Source organism: Myodes glareolus, chromosome 14, assembly GCF_982192425.1.
Source record: "Myodes glareolus chromosome 14, mMyoGla1.1, whole genome shotgun sequence".
Taxonomy (NCBI): Eukaryota; Metazoa; Chordata; class Mammalia; order Rodentia; family Cricetidae; genus Myodes; species Myodes glareolus.
The window spans coordinates 59833608-59850175 of record NC_142039.1 but is presented as its reverse complement, the minus strand read 5'-3'; the positions used below and the strand labels follow the sequence as shown (position 1 = coordinate 59850175).

General features: G+C 39.5%; 1 protein-coding gene and 1 non-coding gene across 2 annotated transcripts in view; both read left to right on the top strand.

The window, feature by feature from the left end:
- Ranbp9 (RAN binding protein 9) overlaps positions 1 to 16568 on the top strand; it is an 81854-nt gene that overhangs the window by 21913 nt on the left and 43373 nt on the right. The window lies entirely within an intron of this gene.
- Positions 13431 to 13537, top strand: LOC125398132 (U6 spliceosomal RNA). Its single transcript, XR_015005269.1, has one exon. It is a non-coding gene; the product is annotated as a U6 spliceosomal RNA (small nuclear RNA).

The window sequence follows — 16568 nt, the reverse complement described above, 5'->3', positions numbered from 1 at the left end:
TTAGCTCTAGATTCTTATTGGCCAACTCTTACATTTTAATTTAACCCATCTCCATTAATCTATATATCGCCACGTGGCTGTGGATTACTAGGTAAAGTTCTGACTCCACCTCCTTTCTCCCAGCATTCAGCTTAGTTTTCCCCGCCTAGCTTTGTTCCCCTGTAGCTCTGCTATAGGTCCAAAGCAGTTCCTTTATTTATCAGTGGTAATCACAGCACACAGAGGGAAATCCCACATCAGGGTAAGAATTAAGACTAACAAGGTTTTAGAAGGATAAAGACAGAGTTGTAGACATTGCTGAAATAGAGTCCCTACTGTCCAGAAATTTATAGGAAAGGGGATAAATAGACATTTAATTAATAATAAAATCTAGTGTAAGATAGTAGTAATACAGGTGAACAAACTGATGGACTGCAGACCAGCTCCTGGGAGATGGTGGTGATGAGGACAGACTTTGTAACATCTTTGTAACTGCAGAAGAGGAAATAGGCAAATACCTGGTCCTTCAGGCACCTTTACACTCCGCCGCAGACAAGCTTCTTGGGCATCCTTTTCTAGATGTGTGTGATTTTAAAGGTAGATTCCTGCTTTACAAGCTGGGTTACTTTTGCTGAGTAGCGTAGTGAACATTTAAATCTTGCTTCTGCTGTTCACTGGTTCTGTGATTTTTGTACTTTCAGTAAACGATTTCAGTCTCAGTCCTGAAAAGGAAACAGTACTGCTGACCTCATGGGACTAACTTAAATAATGCATTTGACACATTATTAGAGTGCCCAGTTCATGGCAGCTCATGACTCATTGATGCTGTTGGTGACAGCTGCCTGGTACCCAAAAAACCCTGCACCTCTGCTGCTATGCTGCTGTTGAGGAGGACCCGAGCATAGTAATTGTTGCCTAGAGAAGAGCGTGGAGGGGTGTCTTGATGTTACCTCTCAGGTACTAGTTTTAAAAGCAAGGCAGTGATATGGGTGGACTTGTGTTTTTAGTAGTCTTTTCTGAAGTTATGGAAAGTGTGAAAATAGTTGTAACAATATTGAGGGTGTATAGCGGGTCTTTAGTAAAGTTGCTAACAAGTCATCCTTCATCATTGACTGTAGTACTTTCTTAGAAATTTGTCCTTATGTGATTTTGTAGTGGGATCATCACAGACTATCTTTGCGTGCACATTGGTTGTTGACCAGTGTATTCTCTGGCACATTATGGCTCTTCTTGATTGTCAGTTTGACTATATCTGGAATGAACTACTTATCCAGAAATGGAGGATACACCTCTGAGAGGTTTTCTGTTTGGTTTGAACTGGGTGAATCCACTTTTAGTCTGTACCTTTAAGATTGAAGACACACTCCTTTGATATGAATTTTGAGGCAGGAAGACATACCTTTAATCTGGGCCATACTTCTGATGGAAGTCTATAGAAGGACATAGAAGATGGAACTTTGGCTCTTTGCCTGCTTGCCCTCGCCTTGCTAGCACATCCATTCCATCATGGCATTGGAGTCTACTTCTTTGGGATTCCAGAATGTAACAGAAGACTGGCTGAGACATCCAGCCTTATAGGACTGAGCAGCTACTGGTTTCTTGAGCTTTCTGTTCACAGCTAGCCATTATTGGATTAGCTGAATTGCAGCCTGTAAGTCATTTCAGTAAATCCCATATATATATTCATAAGTTCTGTGACTCTCGAGAAACCTGACTAGTGCACCTTGCAAAATGTGAGTGAGCAGTGGTAGAGGTAGCTGGGGAGAGAAGTAAGCATGATGACTCCGGGGTCTCTGGCTTAGAGAACTAAATAGGTAGAGGTGTGATTAAACAAAGTGAAAAATTAGGAGCGTGGATTATGACCTGGAATTGATTAGGCTTAAGCATTGCTACTTTGGAAGCTTGTCTGACCGCCTTTCCATCTCCAAACCAGATAATGCTCCTTGGTAATTGATCTCGACCCCATCCTGTGCTTTTCCTTTGTAGATTTTGTTGTGTTCATGTTCCTAATTACTGTGTTTAAAAATCTACCTTCTTGTTAGTGTTGGCACTTAGAGGAAATCCTTTTTATATTTGACTATCTCAAAGCTTTCTTTTGTTTCATACCTAGTGTCTTAGGGTTTCTATTGCTGTGAAGAGACACCATGACCATGGCAACTCTTATAAAGGGGAACATTTAACTAGGGTGGCTTGTATTTTCAGAGGTTTAGTCCATTATCATCATGGTGTGATATGGTGGCATGTAGGCAGACATGGTGCTGGAGAAGGAGGTGAGAGTCCTACATCTTGACATGTGGGCAACAGGAAGTGATCTGAGACATTGGGTGTGACTTGAACATATATGAGATCTCAAAGGCCACCCCCACAGGGACACATTTCCTCCAACAAGGCCATACCTACTCCAACAAAGCCACGCCTCCTAATAGTGCCACTCCCTTTGAGCTTATAGGGGTCAGTTATTCAGACTACCAGATCAAAATTGATGGTAAATGTTCCCTGGTCAAAGAAGCAAAAGTATTATGAGATTAAAAACCTTGAATTTGAACTGTATGTGATGATGATTACCTTTGCCTTTGAGTTAGAGGCTAGGTCTCATCTACATAGTGAGATCCTTTCTCAAAAATAAGAACAACAAAAAAGTAAAATTGTAAATTTGTTGTGTCAGCAGTTTACATATGCAAGGTACTTGTCTGTACTCAGTTGGTAAGAATTCTGTGCTTGCTGCAGAGTGGGGAATTACGGTAAACTGGAAAAACAGTCTCAGTTGAGATTACTGATGAGAGAATGTGTAAATGGATTGTTTTAGTTCAGACTGGGTAAGGAAGGAATAAAACTATGAGAGATTCAAACCAAATGAGATACTTATATATTGTTATTTTTTGTAAGGTTTAAGAAGTTTGTGGGTGGGTGGGATTGAGGTGGATTTGCTAAAGTTGCCAGGGATATACATCACAAAACAATGAATGACGGAAGAGAAGCAAAGCTTCCTGAGAGGGTGTGTGTGTGTGTGTGTGTGTGCACACTCTGTGTATCTGGATGCAAAACATCCTAGGTAAATACCAGAGCCAACATGAGGGAGTAATCCTTTCTTCTGTACAATGCTAGAATTGTGAACACTGCATAATTTGAATGAGTAAAATTGTAAGCTATGGACTTTGAGTACCTCTTTGTGCACATTTGTTTGTTTTGGGGGGTGGGAAATCTTTCCTCCTTTCCCCCCCCCCCCCTCCAAACAACGTTTGTCTCTGTTTTTTCTTATCTGTCCCAGAACTTGCTCTTTAAGCTAGGCTGGCCTTGAATTCATAGAGATCTGCCTCCTCTGCTTGGTAACTGCTGGGACTGAAAGTGTGCACCACCACCTTCAGGCTCTTACATAGTTTTTAAAAAGAATTTTTATTGCATATATGAACTCATAGAATCTGACAGCATGCACAAGTCCTGCACAAGCGTATGTCAGAATTCTAGAAATGTGTGTGGACACTGCTAAGAAAGGGGGAAAAGTCAGTTTTCTTCAGTGCATGACAGTAAGCCTATCAGTCACACTCTGAAGCAGGTTACATCCTCAGGAGCAGGACAACACAGAAGTACTCCATGGCTTTTTTGTTTTAGGAGAGAGAATATCAAGTTGGGTGGTTGAGGGTAAGGATCTAGGAGTAGTTGGGGAAGGGGAATGTGTATGTGATCAAGTATGACCATTTTAAAAAAATAGTAAAATAATTTTTGTTCCATTTAGTTTGTGGGGTGTGTGTGTGTGTGTGTGTGTGCGCGCGCGGGCGTGTGTTGATGCGTTTATGTCATGTTGTGTGTGTAAAGGAGATCAGAGCACAACTTGAAGGGGTTTGTTTTCTTCATGCATGGATTCTAGAAATTGAATGCTAAATAGTTACTGTTGGCTGCAAGTGCTTTACCCAGGTAACCATCTTGCCAGCCCACATTTTTTATTGGTCATTCAACCCTTTCACTCTGAAATATCTTTACCCTTTTAAAAAATTACTTTTATTTATATGTGTGTATGTGCATATATGTGGGCACATGTGTGCCACTGCATGTGTTTAGAGACCAGAAGACAGCCTACAGAGTAGGCTCTCTTCTTTTACCATGTATGTCTTAGTAATTGAACTCAATCTTCAGGCTTGGTAACAAGAGCTTTTACCCAGTGAGCCATCTCATCAGCTCTATGTTTAGTTTCAGGGCCAGGTGTGGCGGTGTACACTTTTAACCCAGCACTTGGAAGACAGAGACAGGCAGAACTCTGTGAGTTCAAGGCCAGCCTAATCCACACGAGTCCTCTAGGCCAGCCAGCCCTTGTACTGAAGTCCTGTTTAAAAACAAAAACAAAAAATCTACAAAACTAAACTCAAATTTTAATTTTATTTAATTAGCATGTAAAATATTAGGTTTCTTTTCCGATTTTCATACTTAGTTTTGACTGATGACTCTTCACAGCTTCCTGCTCCTCCCATCTTTCCATTCCCAGTAGTCCGCTTTTTACTTTCATATCTTGTGTTCTACTCTTTGATCCTCTTCTATGAAGTCTCTTTTTATGTCTCTCATGAACCCCTTTCTGGTTTCCTGGCTTCTATAATACTCCCACATAAATGCACATATATAAAAATTAAAAGCATGAAAGAGACCATGTGTTGTTTGTCTTTCTGAGCCAGAGTTATATAATACAGTTTTTCAGTTCCATTCATTTTCCGTGTTTGAGTCAAATTCCATTGTGTATTTGTACCACATTTTTAAAAATTGGTTCATCTCTTGAGGGACCTTTAGGCTGATTCTGTTTCCTGGCTATTGTGAGTACAGAGGAGCAATAAGCATGGATGCTCAAGTGTCTCTGTGCTGTGTTATGGAGTCCTTTGGGCATATTCTGTGTTGTCCTTTTAGCTTTTTTGAGAATGCTCCACAGGGATTTCCCTAGTGACTACACCAGTTTACACTGTTATCAATAGTGAATAAGTGTTACCTTTTCCAATGTCAGTGCCAGCACTGTTTTCTTGATGATAGACATTCTGACAGGTACAATGGAATCAATCTCAGTGTACCTGAACTTTCCACTTGGTAGAGGCAATTCTTTCTTTTGAGATTTCTGTTCAGTTCTGTAGTCAATGCTTTGATTGGGTTGTTTTCTTGTTGCTGTTTTTTGTTTTTGTTTTTTTTTGTTTTGTTTTTTTAAATTCTTTGTGTAATCCGATTATTTTCTGTCCTGCTTATAGTGGGCAAAGATTGTCTTTATTTTGTAGCTTGTCCCTTCATTTGACCAACTATTTCCTTTGCCATTTTTCCAGTGTTGACCATGTCTCCTGAGTGCCTGATCGTCCTATTCAGACAGTCCTTCCTATGTCAATATCTTGAAGTGTTGGCCCTCCCTCACCCTGCTTGGCAGTTCCAGAGCATCTATCACCTCTTAAGCTAAGGGCTTGATCAGTTTGGAATTGATCTTTGTGCATGGTGAGAGATAAGGATCTAGGTTCATCTTGTGTGTAGGCATGGAGTCTTCCTGATTCTGTTTTTGAACAGGCTGGCTTTTCTTCCTTAAATAGTTTTGGCATCATTGTTAGAAGTCAGAGGGCAGTAGTTGTGTAGGTTTACATCTGATCTCTGCTCTGTGGATCTGTCTCAAACCATATTGTTTGTCACAGTAACTCCAGTGTGACTTGAAATATGCATTGTTCTTTTTCTGAGAATTGCTTTGGCTGTCTGAGGCCTTTTGGGCTTCCAAATTAATTTAAGGTAAAGTTGTTTATTTCTATGATAAATGATGTTAAAGTTTTGATTGGAAATCTCTCGATTGCTTTTGCTTACTTGCATTTTGAATTGATAAGGAAGGATGGAAGCTGCACTTTCGTTGGAGAGCAGGGTGAATTTTTTATTTTAGTTTGTGAAAAGTGACCTGGAGATACGCAACCAGTATATTCCTTAAATATTCTCCAGTTGTTGTTGTTGTTTTTTCAGTACACTTGAAATCACAGTTCAATTCTGGCTCTGTCAGTAATTTTATACATAGCAAATGCTGTCTTTAAATTTTTTTCAGTTATAAAGTATTAGCATTTTTAGTTCAAAGGAGAGAACTTGTGAGACAGAAAAGAGCATAAATATTTGTTACTGTGATGATGATGATAATTATATCAAACCTATGGCTTCATGCTCTGTGCCCAGCATAGATGTGCTTGAAAACCCCAAAGATGTGTGGGGGTGCTGAAGAGATGGCTCAGAGGTTAAGAGCACTGGCTGCTCTCTTCCAGCGGTCCTGAATTCAATTCCCAGCAACCACATGGTGGCTCACAATCATCTGTAATGAGATCTGGTGCCCTCCTTCTGGCCTGCAGGCTGAACATTATATACATAATAAAACTTGAAAGAAAAGGAAGGAAGGAAGGAAGGAAGGAAGGAAGGAAGGAAAGAAGGAAGGAAACCCTTATGGTTCTATAACCCAAATTAATTATGCTGACGTGTGTGTGTGTGTGTGTTTGTCTGATTGGTTGGTTTTTCGAGACAGGGTTTCTCTGAGTAGCCCTAGCAGTTCTGGAACTCATTTTGTAGGCCAGGTTGGCCTACAATAAAATAAAACTCTTGTTTTCTTATCCTGTTTTTCTCTATTCAAACTTATTTCAACATTAGTCAGAGAAATAGGGCTTAAGGTGTATTTATGTCACAAAGGAGAGACTTTAAAAATAGGTCATTAGCCAGGCATGGTGGAGCATGCCTTTAATTCCACCACTCAGGAATCAGAGGCAGGCAGATCTCTGTGAGTTCAAGGCCAGCCTGGTCTACAAAACAAGTTCCAGGACAGCCAGGGCTATTACATAGAGAAACTTTGTCTTGAACAACAAAAATAAATAAATAAACAAATAAATGTTATTGTGTACCACTACTTACATGTTGATTTTAATACAAGTTTAATTAAGAGTTCAGAGAAAATTCCCTTTTAATACTGTCTTCAAGATGCCTATAATTTTCTATTAAAACTTCTAACATTGTATGACCTTGTTTTGATATACTACTTGCAGTTTGTTATAATTATTTTATAATTATTACTTGCAGTGCTATTTCTTTATTTTCTTTTTAGTGAAAAGCAGTGTGTTTATCTTATATGTTGCGTGAGTATTTGTTTACTTCTGCTGGACTCAGGTGAGAGTAACCTTCCAAAATTAGGAAAATGATTTGTCCTTGATCTTCGTGCTTGATAAAGGAATCCAGTGGATGATTTGGTGATTGGTTGAAATGATTTAAAATGATTGAGGAGTAGTACTTGGGGCTGTGTGGAAAAAAATGAGTTAGTTAAGAATTGAACTTCTGATGGGTGAGATGGCTCAGTGATTAAGGTGCTTGCTGCCAAACCTGATGACTGAGTGAGTTCAATCTCTAGGACCTATTTGGTGGAAGGAGAGCCTCTAACCTCCATATGAGCATGCTGGTCTGTCCTCCCTCTGTCAAATGTGCCAGGTGTTGTGACACACTTTCTTAATCCTGTCACTTAGTAGGCAGAGGTAGGTGAATCTTCATGAGTTTGAGACCATCCTGGTCTATGTAGTAAGTTCCAGGCCTATCTCGGGCTACATAGTGAGACCCCATCTCAAGTAACAAACAAAACCAAAAATGAACTGGGGACATGCTTCCGCAGGTAAAAGCAGGAAGCTGAGGGCGTACATCTTGAACCATACGCATGAAGCAGAGAAAGCAAACTAGAGATGACGTAGTCTTTAAACTCTTAAAACCTTTCTTCTAATGGCATACTTCTCCTAAGCCTCCCCAGAATGCCCAGGTCTATGGACGATATCTCCTTCAAATCACCACACCACACAAAAACAAAGTCTGTGTTTGTATCTGTTGTTCACAAATAGATGTCACAAGCCAGCAACAGTTGCTGTAAAGGCAAACTTTTCTCCACTAAATCACCTGTGTTGTTTTGTTAAAGATGAGTTTGCTGTATTATTGTGGGTCTGTTTTCCAGGACTCTGTTTTGATCCAGTGAGAAATAACTACAAGCTTGTTCTTTTTAAACTTTGAACCTGGTTGCAAATCGCAGCTTTTAAGCTGTGTTAGTGTTTGAAAAGCCCTCAAGTCCTGTGAGTAGCTGTTGTTTATTTCGGCAATTCTCTCAAGTCCTTGCTTTAAAATGAAGAGTACATTGTCTCTTGCTCTTTATCTTTTAATAACCCAACTTGGCATCATACAGACTCATTCTGAAATTATTTTTAAGATCCTAGCCACCCTGGAGGTCTCAGTGGGATTGCTGTTTAGGCTGACTCCTTCAGTGTGACCCTATGGTAGCCTGCTGTCTTGTGCTGCTTAGATATTGTGTACTAACTTTTGTATGTGTGTCTTCTTTAAAAAAAAAAAAAGAAAGAAAGAAAACAATCTTTTTTCATTTTACATACCAATCCCAGTTCTCCTTCCCTTCTTCCTACCCTCTCCATCTACACCCCCCCCCCCAATCCACTCCTCAGAGTGGGTTAGGCACATTGCTTTGGGGAAGAACCAAGGCCCTCCCTACCATATCTAGGCTGAGCAAGGTGTCCATCCAAAGAGAATAGGTTCCAAAAAAGCCAGTACGAGCAGCAGGGATAAATCCTGGTGCCACTGCCAGTGTCCCCACAGTCTACCCCAGCCATACAACTGTCACCCACATTCAGAGGGACTAGTTTGGTCCTATGCTGGTTCTTTCCCTGTCCTGCTGGAGTTAGTGAGCTCCCATTAGTTCAAGTAAACTGTTTCATGGGTGTCCCCATCATGGTCTTGACCTCTTTGCTCATATTTTCACCCTTACCACTCTTCAACTGGACTTTGGGAGCTCAGTCTAGTGCTACTTTATTTTTTTTTAATTTTTTTCCCCCATGGCATTTCAGTTTTGTAAGTCTTCATGACCATCTTCATCCTCTCTCTACTGATGCCTCAACAGAGACATTCCTCAGTTCCCATGAGTTCAGTGTCTCCTTAAAATCTTTAGCACATTGTCAGCTGTTTTGAGTTCCTAGTTTGAAGTTTCATGATCTGTCATATCTTTCTTAGTTGGATTTGATACTTGTTTTGTTTTTCTGATTGTAGTTTTTCTTGCCCTTTATGTGATTTTTTTTTTGAATTGGAATTTAGGAATTAATTTCTGGGTGATAGAAACCCAGGTAAATAGTCTTTAAGGTTTCTTAGGAGTTGGGTTAACAATGCAAAAAATTTATTCTTATGAAGTCTTTTTCTCGTTGCTTCTGCTTTGAATGTTAGATCTAAGAGATCATTGCCTGAGACAAAGTCCAAAAGATTTTGTTCAGTGTTTGAGAATTTTATAGTTTTAGCTCCTCACTTATTTTCTACTTCATTTGAGTTAATTTTTATGTGGGTACACATCCAGTTGTTCAGGCACCACTTGCTTAGAAATTGTTCTCCCCTATTGAACTAACTTCTTCCTTTTCTCTGTGATCAGTTTACCATAGTGCTGAGCATTGTGGTGCACACCTTCAGGCCTACAACCCTAGTACTTAGGAAGTAGATACAGGAGAATTCATCCATATAAGGATTTTTCGGGCTAGCCTGAATTACACGTGAGCCTGTTTTAACAAACCAAAGACAAACAGATCAAAACAAAGTCATCTTAACATAGATTAGATGCTAATTTCTGGGTTCTAAATTCTATTGTAATGATCTCTCAAGTCCAAATATAGGAGTATTTCTTCTTGCCTGCTGTATTTTGTAGTATATTTTGAAACTGGGAAGTTTGAATTCTCTAGTTTTGTTCAAGATTGTATTGGTCTCTTGGGAATACCATGTATTTCTGTATTTTAGGATCAAAAATCAGGTTATGGTAAGGACTGTTTGAATCCCAAGGTCAATTTGCCATCTTCATGTTAAATATTTTAATTTTTGATCATGTCAGTCATTTATTTAGAATCTCTTTAATCTCTTTTATTGATCTATTGTAGATTTTAGTGCTTAAACCCTATACCAGTTTGGCTATATTTATCCTATATGCTCCCTCTGTTTTGTATTATTATATCTTTATACATATTTAAATATGCATACATACACACACACACACTCACACACACACACACACACATATATCCCTCAAATTTTTTTCTTTTTTTAATTGACTTTTTTAAAAAAAATTATTCTTGGGAATTTCACATCATGCACCCCAATTCCAGTCATCTTTCAGTCCCTCTATATCTGTCCTTCACTCTTGTAGTGCCCCCCCCATGGAAATTTAAAAAGAAATAATAAAAATTAAAATTAAAAATATAATTAAGAACATTAAACAAACAAAAAAGCAAACAAACCACTTTATTCCTCTGCCTTTCTCACCTCTCTGTCGCCTTAGTGACATTGGGAGCTGCTGTGTATCATGCAGTTCACCCTTTTGTCCAAACAGTTTTACTTGCAAATGTTCATATTATAATGTGTGGCTGGTCAGGTCCAAGGTCTCTGGTTTCTGGTACATTATCAAAACTGGACCCTCATTCATTGAAACTCCTCTCAGGTATCCTGCAGTTACCTTGAGTCATGGAGATTCTGTGGCAGGACCAGTCCCTTCTCAAGCTTCAGCAGGTCATATAGATGGGATCGATGTTAGTGAATGCTAGCTCAAAGCCCTGAATATGTGTCTGGGTGGTATCTGTGTTGGACTGAGAGACCGCTCCCTTCAGACAAGGAGCAGAGTCAGGTCTCCCATGCCTGTGGAGGAAGCAGATAACCCAGGGTCTGTGAGGGGCATGGGGAGCTCTACACTACCCTCACATCTGCTTACATGGTTTGCATAGGCCCCTGTGGTAACATAGGCAACAGACATGGACACAGACCCCAGCTGTGGCAAGACCACAGACCCAGACATGGCCAGCAGCAGCATCATGGTCCCTGGTGTCAACCTAGACACTAGACAGTCACATGGCCTTTGAAAATAGGAGCCACGGACCTCAATACAGACCCCAGGAGTGATAAGACCACAGACCCAGACATGGCCCCCTACCACTACTCCAGCCTTGTATATCAGTATGACTCCAGGTGGCAGCTCAGGCCACCCTGATCTATATGGCCCTGACCACAGCATGACCCTCGGGCCCCTACATGGCCTCAGGTGTTGGCCCAAACCCCAGGCATCTGCATTGTCTTCAGTGCTAGCCGGAGTTACCCAGACATGGCCCTTGGCAGCACCTTGGACCCAGCCAACTCTGTGGCCAAGGGTGACAGTGCAGACCACTCAGGTCAGCTGGTCCTGGCAGCAGCACATCCTCATACCCCAACATGACCAGAGGTAGTGACCCAGAAGCCAGGAATTCTTGTGGCCTTTGATGGCAACACGGGCCATGGACATCAACACAGATCCCAGCTCTGATAGAACCATGGATCCAGAATGGCCCTTGGCAGCATGCCAGGCCCAGATGTCACCATGGCCTGGGGTGGCAGTGCAGGGCAGTCAGATATGTATGGCCCCGACAGCAGCATGATCCTGGCTTCGGCTTGGGCCCAGTCAGCACCTGTGGGCCACAGGTAAGACCACTGAATTTTATAGTCACTTCTCTGTGTTTAAATCAGATAGAAGACAAATTATTAAAAATGCATTTATATCATTTTCTATATATTTAAGATATTTTTTTATTTGTATGTGTATTTGTGTTTATGTGTGTGTGAGCACAGGTGCTACGGCACGTGGGAGTGGGTTCTTTCCTTCAGCTTGTTGATTCCAGAGATTGAACTCAGGGGTTAGTCTTGGCGGCCAAGTACCTTTCCCTACTGAACTACCTTGCCCACCCCTGTTATTATTTCTTGTAGTATATAATGCTAACAATAAGTTCTCTCAGTTTTTGTTTGAAAACTTTTTAATTTCTCCTTTTTAAAAGTATAGTTTAGCTGAACATAGAATTACTGGTTTGCATTCTTTTTCTTCCAGCAGTTTGAGTACATTCTCCCACTGGAAGCTGGCATCCATAGTTTGGTTAAAGTCTACTCTTACTCCCTTTAGGTTAAATTACAGTAATTGCTTAAAGCAATAATAACAGTTATGTGGAAGTAATAACATGAAGACATAAGACATGATGAGGATAGCAAAACATAAAGTGTGAGGGCTTTTCAAAGTTATGTCTTACATTATCAGAATGTGATAAAAACATTAACTTGAATTAATATATGAAAGATACATTTTTAAATTTATAAGATTTAAAATTTAGTAGTAGTCAAATAATTAAAAAGAAAAAAGATTGCCTGGTGGTGGTGGTGACACATGCCTTAATCCCAGCACTTGGGAGGCAGAGGCAGGTGGATCTCTGTGAGTTTGAGGCCAGCCTGGTCTACAAGAGCTAGTTCCAGGCCAGCTAGTACTGTTACACAGAGAAACCCTGTCTCAAGAAACAAACAAGCAAAAACAAAAAAATAAACAAAAGAAAGAAAGAAAGAAAAAAAATTAGGTAAATGGAAGGGGGTATATAGAACAGATACTGAGATAATAGGCATATATCTTTAAGTCTGCTAGTTTCTGGTATGCAGTGTTGAGCACAACTATAACTTAATTAAAAATACTTAAGAATTAATAATTTGAAAATTTCTGTTTTGAAATATTGACCTGAAGAAATCTTTGACTGTTACTTTTCATAAACATGTAGTGCCAGGACAATAAATTTCTTGCTCATCTATATAAGCAAATTTTACTACCATTGAATTTTCTGCCTTTTCTACTACACAGCACCCTGAACATTTATCAACTGTTTGGTTATCTGTGTGTTATGAGTCAAACCCAGCTATACCTATGTTTGCAAACTTTCTTCTGCCGGGTAACTTTCCTCCCATTGCTGCACAGAAACTTTTAAGCTGTAGCCCTGTGTCTTAGTCAGAGTTTCTATTGCTGTGAAGAGACACCTTGACCATGGCAATTCTTATAAAGGATTAATCCGTTATTAGCATGGTGGGACTTGGCTGTACACAGACAGATGTGGTTCTGGAGAAGGAGCAGAGAGGTCTACATCTGGATAGGCAAGCAGCAGAGAGAGACTCTGGGCCTGGCCTGAGCACCTGAAACCTCAAAGCCCACCCCCAGTGACAGTTCCTTCAACAAAGCCACACCTCCTAATAGTGCTACTCCCTGTGAGTCTATGGGGGCCATTTTCATCCACACCACCATACTCTGTGACACTTGCTTCTTACCTAAATATCAAACTGTTTTCAAGATAAAGTGTCTAATTTATTGTAGTTTATAATTTTTTTGTTTTGTGTTTTTCAAGACAGTGTTTCTCTGTAGCTTTGGGACCTGTCCTGGAATTCACTCTGTAGACCAGGCTGGCCTTGAATTCACAGAGACCTGCCTGCCTCTGCCTCCTGAGTGCTAGGATTAAAAGCTTATGCCACCACTGCCCAGAGTATTTTATAATTTTGACACATGGAAAATCATGTTTTTTTTTAATGTATGACAAAGGTTTTGCATGCCATATCTCATTTTTTCCTATAAGATTTTTTTAAAAAATGTTTTTGTTGTGCTCGCTTCGGCAGCACATATACTAAAATTGGAACGATACAGAGAAGATTAGCATGGCCCCTGCGCAAGGATGACACGCAAATTCGTGAAGCGTTCCAAAAAAAAAATGTTTTTGTTTTTTTATATGTATGGATTTTTTACCTACATCTATGTTTGTGTACCATGTACATGCTGTACTTGCAGAGGCCAGAAGAAGGTGTTGGTTCCCCTGGAACTGGAGTTACAGATCAGTTGTAAGCTGTGGGTGTTGGGCATTGAACAGATTCCTCTGCACTGAGGTATCTCTTCAGTCCCAGCCCTTTAGTTCTTATTGTGCAATTTCATATAGTGTGCATTTTTTTAAGAACGCATATCATGGTATAGAAGTGATGGTAATTGCTTTATCTCACATCCCATTTCCTGTTCTTTCTTTGATTCATCTTCTTTTTTTGATGTTTTTCAAGATAAATTTAACCCCTTATAACTGTCTTGAATATATAATTAGCTACAGTGGTTGGCTTTGTTAGCTTGACACATGTGACATGGTAGGCATATGTCTATGTTTCTCCTAGTGAAATTTCATGGTGCCTTTGTTATGGTTTTGTCTGCTATAAATAGTAACTGTTGAGTCTTATGTAATGGTACCTCACTGCAGTTAGAATTTGCCTTTTCTTGATGACTAATAGCACAAAATAGTGTTCATGCCAGTGGGTATTGCGGTGAGAACAACTGTTTTTTTTTCCCCCCTACCTTATGGCTCTCTTTGTATTTAACTTATTTAAAAATTTCTTTTCTTTGAATCTACAATTTTTTGTCTTTACAATTTTGGAAAATCGTTGTGAATTATTTTTTCTGCTCCATTCCTTTTCTTTCTGGTGCTCTGGTTTACATACATGTTAGATGTTTTAATACTGTTTCAAGCACATCCTCCCACCTCTAGGCTCTCCTCCATTTTAAGATCTGTGCTCAGGTTTACGTACATTGCTATGTTCTATCTTGCTATTAATCATATCAGGAAATAGTCAAGTTATTTTTGGCTCCAGGATTTGGTTTATTTTAGTCTGTTAGTCTGTTGTTTAGGCTGCTTTAATAAACTACCTTAAACTGGGTAATTTATTTTGTAAACAACATTTATTACTTAAAATAATGGAGACTGAGAAATCAGAGATCTGGGCATCAGCAAGTTTGGTCTCTGGTTAGAGTTTTTCATAGATAATGCTGTGTGTCCTCTTTTGGTCATGGTGCTCTTGTCCCTGAGACATGGGTTTTACAGGCACTAACCCTATTCCTAAAGGGAGAGTTTCTGTGATCTAATCACTACTCAAAGGCCCTACCTCTCTCATACCATCCCATTGGAAAGTACCTTTCAACAAAAGAGAAACACAGACAGAAACAATCAGACGCTCCCCGCTCTTGTTCTTCTTCCTGAGACTTCCTATTTTTCTTTTAAAACAAGCTGTCTTTCCTCTTTCATCCTGAGCATGTTAACAGTCAGTTTGATTTCTGTGTGTCCAATCGTATTTTCCTTTTTTTTTTTTGATCAAGTCTTTGTTAGTTATAGCTGGGAAATTGTGCAAATTATAGATTTTAAAAATCTCAATAACGTTTAGTTTCTGATGACCATTTTAGTGATATGTATTTTTTTTCCTGTGCTGATGATTGCTTTGGCCCATGCATTCATTTGTTTCTGCTGAAATACATCCTTAAAATATTCTTTGAAAAAGTCTATTTTTAGTAAATGATTAGTTTTTACATGCTTTGATACTGTCACCTTTTTTTTCTCAGTCTTACTGCTTTCCTTGGGCGTTCAAGTTTGAGGCTGGCAGTTACTACCTGTAACTGTACCCACCATTGATTTTTGTCATTAGTTGTTGAGAGTAGATGTCCAGTAACAAATATCACTTGTTGGTTAGTGTCTCTCCTCCCTAGTAGCTTTTTGCATTGCATCTTCCATTGATTTTCTATATGTAAATTAATGTTTAACCTTCTTAAATGGTGTACATTTTCATTTCAACAATACACTTTTTTAACTCTGGTAAACTACTAAATAAATGATCTCAGTAAAGAGGGTGTTCCACTGTTTCTTTTTTTTTCTCTAGTGATTATGGATTCTCCTTCCTTATAAAAATCCCTGTTTACTAACAAAAATAAGATGCTGCCAGGTTTATGAGGTGGGTCATAGGTCAGTGGGTAAAAAGCACCTATGCAAAGATTGGCAGCTTGAATTGGCTCTCTGAGCCTACTTAAGTGGGAGGAGAGAACCAGTAGTGTGAACTTTTCCTCTGACTTAAACACGTGTGCGCTCTCACCCTACGCTAATGACCAACAAATAAATGCTGCTCTTCATTGAGTCGCATCACCCATAATAAAATCATGGTACTGTTAATTTTGTTTTATATTTTAGAATTTTGTGGCCTCATTTTGATTAGGAAGCTTAATATATATCTTTTTCATCTATTTTCTTGCAAATTAGCATTTTTATTTTTTATTTTATTACTGTTTGTACTCGTTCCAACTCCTTGGACCTGAGTCTAAAGAGGGGAGGTTTTTAACCTTCCTAATGCAGTTCAATATAGTTAATACTTTAATCTAGCTCCTCAGGTTGTGGTGGCCTCCAACCATGAAATTATTTTGTTGCTACTTTATAATTTGTTAGTTATGAATCATAATTAATCATCTGATATGCAACCCCTGTGAAAGAGTAATCCAACCCCCAAAGGGGTCAAAACCCCCTAGGTGGAGGGAGACCCACTGGTCTAGAGTTCCCTTTAGAGTTTCTAGATCTTCTGTGGGATGTGAGAGGAGTATTGCTGATTCGGTACTGATCGTTAAGAACTGGTCTAGATCATTGTCCAGAATTTCCCTCCTTCTCTCTTGCCTTCTACCCAGACTGTGATGTCTTCTAAGCTCAGGGAACAGGTGGTATCCTGTTTTCTTAACTTCCTTAGTATGAGAGGGGTGTGGTTGGTCCAGTCTGTAATTAAGCAGCAGGCTTGTCGAATGCCGCTTGTGCTGACTAGTTGTTTTGGAACTAGAAGGAGCTTTAACTGAGTGATTGCCTCCATCAGTTGTCTCGTAGGCAAGTAAGTCTGTTGGGCATTTTATTAGTTGTTATTAACTAATTGATGCTGCTGTGAAGGGACCTACCTAGCCAACT